The 7,500-nt window shown below is 38.6% G+C and overlaps 1 protein-coding gene across 1 annotated transcript in view; it reads left to right on the top strand.

Moving 5' to 3' along the window:
* The window catches only part of LOC130207122 (protein kinase C epsilon type-like), a 53,474-nt gene that overhangs the window by 28,100 nt on the left and 17,874 nt on the right, over window positions 1–7,500 (top strand). The gene's annotated exons all lie outside the window — the stretch shown is intronic.

The raw sequence follows: 7,500 nt of genomic DNA, 5'->3' as shown, positions 1-7,500 counted from the left end.
TATAAAACATCGGAAAACATTGTGTCCTTTTTTGTGTCTCTGACCTTTGACCTCTGTGTCCTCCCTCACCCCTCCCGTACCCGTTCCTCCTAATCGCCTGGAGGATCGCAGTCGTTCCCCTATCGGCCTAATTACCGCCGAGATATGTAAACAACATTATACAACGGCTGCGCACGGACGCAGTGTGTGAGGAGAGCAAGATGCGGGAGGATTAAAGGGGGCGGAGGCACACGACAGATTACAGAGGAAGAGAGAGAGTGGTTTTCTTTTTTCTTCTTCTTCTTCCTTTTCTTCTTCGACCAGCTGTAATTGGTGAACATCAGAGGCGACAGAGACGGTCCAGAGACAAGACAGGTACATTAATGAACCGTCTGTTCTCCTGAGCGCAGGGAAGAGAGACACTGATGGACCACAGGAAGATAGAAGGACAGATAGAGAGAGAGAGAGAGAGAGAGAGAGAGAGAGGCAGTGGACAGTGGTGCTCAAGAGTCAGATGAGGTGGAGGGTCTTTCTTAAAAGGCTTTTTACCTTTGCATTGAAAATGCGGAAGGTTATGTTTTGATCGCCGTGTATTTATTTATTTATTACCTTCGCATTGAAAATGCGGAAGGTTATGTTTTGATCGCTGTGTATTTATTTATTTATGTATTTATTTATTTATTTATTTGTATGCGTGTTATTCGCAGAACTCAAAAAGTATTGAACCGAATCGCATGAAATTTGGTGGGATGATTGGTTATTATCCGGGGACCATTTGATTAGATTTTGGGATCAATCGGGTCAAAGGTCAAGGTCAAAGGTCATGAACAGGTCAAAATCTTTTTTTATTACCATACCATTTGATTTTTCCAATCAATTGGCATGCAACTAATGCCAAAATGTTCATAATTCAATGCCCAATCTTGTGATATGCGAAGGTATGCGCTCTACCGAGTGCCCATTCTAGTTCATTTATGTATTTATTTATTTATTTATATGCGTGTTACTCGCATAACACAAAAAGTATTAAACCGAATCGCATGAAATTTGGTGGGATGATTGGTTATTATTCGGGGACCATTTGATTAGATTTTGGGATTGATCGGGTCAAAGGTCAAGGTCATGAAAAGGTCAAAATCTTCTTTTTAACATAGCATGGTCAATTTTTATCCAATTGACATGTAACTAATGCCAAAATGTTCATAATTCAATGCCCAATCTTGTGATATGCGAAGGTATGCGCTCTACCGAGTGCCCATTCTAGTTTTAATGAGGCATGTATCATGAAAACAAGGTTTCCAGGGCCCCCGAAGAGACTTTTGGGGACTGCAGCGCCACGGGCCGTGCACTAAGACCCGGTCCGGTTCTTTTGTAGGCGCGGCAGGTGATTCGACAATCCCCTGTCCCATGCAGGCTCCTTGGTCTATATGCCGTCCCCCATCGGAGCGTCTCTCTACCCACAGCTTGAGAACGACCTTTGCATGTGTTCCCGTCAGGAGCCAATCGAGAGCCAGAGTGTGTCCTTCGGGATGGGGGCCTGAAGAGAACGTTAAGGCACGTAAACATGTTCCAGGAGAAACCAAAAAACTCAAGTTCCCCCCTTCGAGATTACGCAAGCTAACGTGATCTTTTCACCGTGGACGGCCTGGGTGACCCGAATACAGGCGCTCGGGGTTCTGGTTAATAATGCCGAGGTAAGCGAAGCCTTTCCAGTCCGGCTCAGAGTCTTTAGACGGCTACACTGACGGATTACCAGGCGGCGGCAATTAAGACACGGGATCGCATTAGGGGTATTAGAAGTTCAAAGTACAACTGAAGGGTTTTGACGTGGATCAAAACCAGCATGTAGGCCTGGTGGAAGTGGGTCATTCGACCCTCCACCACCGTGTGGTACATCCACTGCACCTTCACTTCCTTCTCTTATGATCACGCGACTTCGTCTGTGGTCGAGATCTCGGGGTCAGTTGACATCCAAAACCCAGTCTCTGTTTGATAGTTATGATATTAAAACCAGACTTTTTGAGATAAAGCTTGAGAGATCTGATCTTCAGGTGAACATATAGTAAATTAGAAACCCCCAAACTCTGGTACTGCATCTTCACTTCCTTCTCTTTTCTTTGGCTCTCTCTCGCCTGTTGTGTGATCTCTCGAGCCCGTTCGACAGGGTCAGTGACATCAAAACCAGGTCTTTTGGTTATAGTTATAGTTATAAAATTAACTTTTTTTGAGACAAAGCTTGAGAAATCTGCTCTTAAGGTGAGAAATTAGTAAAGTAGAAACCCCCAAACTCTGGTACTGCACCTTTACTGGTCTCGTTGTCAGTTGACATCCAAATCCCAGTCTTGGTTTTTATAGTTATGATATTAAAACGAGACTTTTTGAGACAAAGCTTGAGAAATCTGCTCTTCAGGTGAGAAATTAGTAAAGTAGAAACCCCCAAACCGATGCGTTCAATGTTTGGTCCTGTTGGTCTTAACTGCCGCAGTAATGGTCAACACATGTTACAGCACAATTAAATGCAGTTTGAGTGTTCTTGTACTTCTTGTTCCACTTTCAAATTGAGAGCCTTTTTTTTTTTTTTTAAGTGAGGACATTTCGCCGGGTCCGAACTTCTTCAAAGGGCTTCAGGGTGTTCAGGGTTCAGTCAGGATGGCATCCAGGTCAGAAGAAGTTTGTTCTACAGCCGACTATGAAAGTGTAAATACCGGGCCAGAAGATTTAGTTAAAACACTCGTTAAATTATTCAACATTATGTCATTTAACTAGTTTTTGCACCTGGAGAGGCGATACGGACTCGCAGAAGAAGAGGGGAAACACCGCCCCCTAGTGGTTTGGTGCATGCATGCAGGTATTTCACATTTGAACCTTTTGACCTCGACCTTCAGGTTTTGCGATTACAGTCCTCAATGACGCGACCGCAAGTAAAATATAAATGTCTAAAGCATCTGGAAGGAAGTGCAACATTTTTTGTAAAGATATTTAAAGTGGAACAAGAACACTTTTGTCATATAAACTTTCTATAAAATGAAAGACAAAACAAAAGCTTATGAAAGGCTCCCTCCATCCAACTTCCGACTGTACACACACGCACACACACGCACACACACACGCACGCACACACACATACACTGTATTTATAAATACCAGTATACACTCAAACAGTCTCTTGTGAGTGTTAAGTGTTAAGTAACACAAAAATACCTCCCTTCGCTACTTAAACACACACACACACATACACACACACACACACACTGCAGTCCTTTTATAAGGGGCTGACTTTCCTGGAAGTTTGTTTCTCGTGAAACTAATCAAGACAAACTTCTCTTACATCCTTTTTAAGTGTTGTTTTTGTTGGTGAAAAGAAGATATTCAGCCGCCCGCTCATTCAACCCGAGGAACCGCAGTGAGGGCGAATTTAGCAGGCGAGAACACACACACACACACACACACACAGTAGGCATGCACAGTTTAGACACATGTAGGCCTCCCAGCCAAATATGCATGAGCAGTGGAGGGTTCCACTTTCCAAGACTACGTTATTAGTGGATGTACTGTATTTATGTTTGCTGTTCTTGGGATGCACACACACTCACACACACACACATAATGAATTGTATGCATGATTATATATATCCCATTATCACTGCTGACTATTGTAAAGTAGGTCTCTGAGCAGTCACTGAGATGATCACACACATCAACACTTATCTAGTGAGCAGAATCCAAAAAACAAAACAACAACAACTTTTTTCTTCGTCGAGTTTAATTCGGGAGCGCTTCTCGTTCAGAACACTTTGGTGACACACTTCCCTTCGCGCTCCGGGGGCGACGCAGGCTTGATTTGACTGCATTCTTGATCTGGTTCCAGGCCCTCACACACACACACACACAATACACTCTGTCCCCCAATTACAATCATGTCCTGCTGCAATCATCAGTGGGGGTGGGAAACATAAAAAAAGCCTGTCATCCTCTTAAAGGCAAAATCCAATAAATGCCTGTTTGGACTTTGATGGTTCTGGACCGTTGTCCAGGTTCTGTTGAATGAAATCACTGAGGGCATCTTTACTGGGACGGCTCCGTGTGGGAATAACTAGCAGCCAATCGGTAATGGCTCGGAATGTTCCGGGAAAAGTCAGGCAGCGAGTTGTGTTCTCTTCGTACACACGAGTTCAAATCCCGTTTGCTGTTTTTTGTTCCTCCAGTTCGGACTGATTTTGATGATTTTGGCTTCATGAACGGACTTTTTTTGTGTATTTTTTGTTTTGTGTATTTTATTCAGTCAATCAAATCAATTGCAATACAATATTATTCGATATAAAATACAAAAGAGAGAGACTGAAAAGGTATAGGTAAAAGCAAAAAATGCTTATAAATTCCTATCCTAAATTAAAATCAAAATAAATCCGAAAATTAATATAAAATAAAGAAAAAACAGCAAACAAATTAAAAAACGAAATATATTTATATATACTACCACATACATCTTCCATATAAATATGTTTTTCATCACATTTACTTCATAGAGGAGATGTGTGTTTGGTGTTGCATTATTTTAAGTTACCGCATTAAATGATTGACTTGTTCTGAAGCAGCCTCAATGTAATACTGATGACTATGTGGGTCTTGATATAATAATAAATATGTAGGACCCATGTAAGCTAAAGAAAACCATCAGACGGCTGCAGACGGACGATGATGAGAACAGCTCATATGATGATTAATACATTTTCCTCCCATCTTCCTCACTCTTTCTTTCTTACATCATGTCCTCATTACTCTGTCCGGTCTGACTGTCTTTCCTCCCCTTTTTTCTTCTTAATTTCATTGTCTTCATTTCCTTATGACCTTCTTTTTTAATCCGTATCTCTTCCTTCTTCCTTCATCTGGGTTGCTTGTATTGTCTTATATTCTGTGTGTGTGTGTGTGTGTGTTAATAGTTTTAAAGGTTACATTAGACGCAAGTTGAGACTTGCCCTACATGCATGACATCATAGTGGCACAGAGAGGGCACATCTTACACTCATACAATCATGTGTGTGTGTGTGTGTGTGTGTGTGGCCAGTATCTGTACATTTATAATTACATTCAGGAAATGTTTATTCATGTTTGATTGGGTGGGACCAGCCGGGACTCTGGGTACATTTAAACAAACTATTTCGACATCCTGTTTAAAGTCGCTTTAGAGAGAACGGAGAGAGAGAGAGAAAGAGAGAGAGGGACTGAGTCCGAGGTGGATCGGCAGCCACTTATGTAAGACCCGATCCCGAGGCCCTTTAAACGGACACAAAGTCAGCCTTATAAACATGTGAAGTCGGCCTCAAGCTGCAGCTCCAGCCCTTCTGTCAGCCTCCTGCTTCTCCTCTGTGAGACTCGACTTTTAATAATGACCTCAGTTTGACCTTCAGCCTCCCTCCCGCACAGAAACGGCACACGTTCATATTTATCTTTTTCGGGGCGATAGAATGTGACGAGCGGCAGCAAAATAAATACAAAATAAATGAGAAAAACTCGACGTCAATGTCTCGAGTAATGATGATAATGAGCCGATGTTCAATGTGGGGCATGAATGTGAGAAAGAGGACGAGCGCACAATGGCTGGAAGGGACTGCTCCGGGTTTCTTATATACAAAGCTGTTTATATCACAACCCCCCCTCACACACACAAACACACACACACACACACACTCTCTCTCTCGCTCTTTAATTTCCTAAATAAAATAAAAAAGAAAGCTGGAATTCAGGAAGGGGACCATTTTCCCCCCCCGGAGCCCATTTTCAGTACCAAGAGAATAGAACTCAGGGCGGTGTGTGTGTGTGTGTGTGTGTGTGTGTCACAGGAAGTGGAGACAATCGTTGTTGGCCACATAGTCATGTGTTCTGTGTGTTTTCACATCGAGGGTATTCTGCGAGATATAAAAAAATGTTTTTAAATGTTAAATGTTGTTTATTGAATTTCTATTTAATTATTAACACTTTAAAATACATTTTCACTACACACGTCTCAAATAGAGGAAATGAAAGAATATACTGTACTTTATTTTTACAAATGTTGGAGGTGCCGTGACCAATAGAAAACCTCCAAACATCTAAACTGAACTCAACAGTATATTTATAATTGAGCTCATATTGAGTGGTGGTTTTGCACTGGAAATTGAAATGTGTTATAAAATTTGGTGAGTGGCAAAACACAGAATCCTCCAGAAAAGAATGATATATATATATATATACTTTAAAAAAATATATATATATATAGATATAGATATTTGTTTTTACTTTTATACTTTAAAAAAGTATATATATACTTTTTAAAAAGATATATATATATATATTTGTTTACTTTTATACTTTAAAGAAACGTATATATATACTTTAAAAAAATAAAGAATTTATATATGTACTTTAAAAAAAATATATGTATACTTTTAAAAAAGTATATACAGGACTGTCTCAGAAAATTAGAATATTGTGATGAAGTTCTTTATTTTCTGTAATGCAATTAAAAAAACAAAAATGTCATGCATTCTGGATTCATTACAAATCAACTGAAATATTGCAAGCCTTTTATTCTGATTTATTGCTGATTATGGCTTACAGTTTAAGAAAACTCAAATATCCTATCTCTAAATATTAGAATATCATGAAAAAGTATACTAGTAGGGTATTAAACAAATCACTTGAATTATCTAATTAACTCGAAACACCTGCAAGGGTTTCCTGAGCCTTGACAAACACTCAGCTGTTATAAATCTTTTTTTTTACTTGGTCTGAGGAAATATTAAAATTTTATGAGATAGGATTTTAGAGTTTTCTTAAGCTGTAAGCCATAATCAGCAATATTAAAAGAATAAAAGGCTTGCAATATTTCAGTTGATTTGTAATGAATCCAGAATGCATGACATTTTTGTTTTTTAAATTGCATTACAGAAAATAAAGAACTTTATCACAATATTCTAATTTTCTGAGACAGTCCTGTATATACTTAAACAAAAATAAATATGTATATACATATACTTAAAACATTTATATATATATACATATACTTTAAAAAAAAGTATATATATGAAGAAAATAAATAAATATACTTAAAAATATATAAATATATACATATTTATATATACAGGACTGTCTCAGAAAATTAGAATATTGTGATGAAGTTCTTTATTTTCTGTAATGCAATTAAAAAACAAAAATGTCATGCATTCTGGATTCATTACAAATCAACTGAAATATTGCAAGCCTTTTATTCTGATTTATTGCTGATTATGGCTTACAGCTTAAGAAAACTCAAATATCCTATCTCTAAATATTAGAATATCATGAAAAAGTATACTAGTAGGGTATTAAACAAATCACTTGAATTGTCTAATTAACTCGAAACACCTGCAAGGGTTTCCTGAGCCTTGACAAACACTCAGCTGTTATAAATCTTTTTTTTACTTGGTCTGAGGAAATATTAACATTTTATGAGATAGGATTTTAGAGTTTTCTTAAGCTGTAAGCCATAATCAGCAATATTAA

The sequence above is a fragment of the Pseudoliparis swirei genome, chromosome 17, assembly GCF_029220125.1.
Source record: "Pseudoliparis swirei isolate HS2019 ecotype Mariana Trench chromosome 17, NWPU_hadal_v1, whole genome shotgun sequence".
Taxonomy (NCBI): domain Eukaryota; kingdom Metazoa; phylum Chordata; class Actinopteri; order Perciformes; family Liparidae; genus Pseudoliparis; species Pseudoliparis swirei.
The sequence above is the reverse complement of the archived record's forward strand: the minus strand, read 5'-3'. Positions and strand labels throughout refer to the sequence as shown.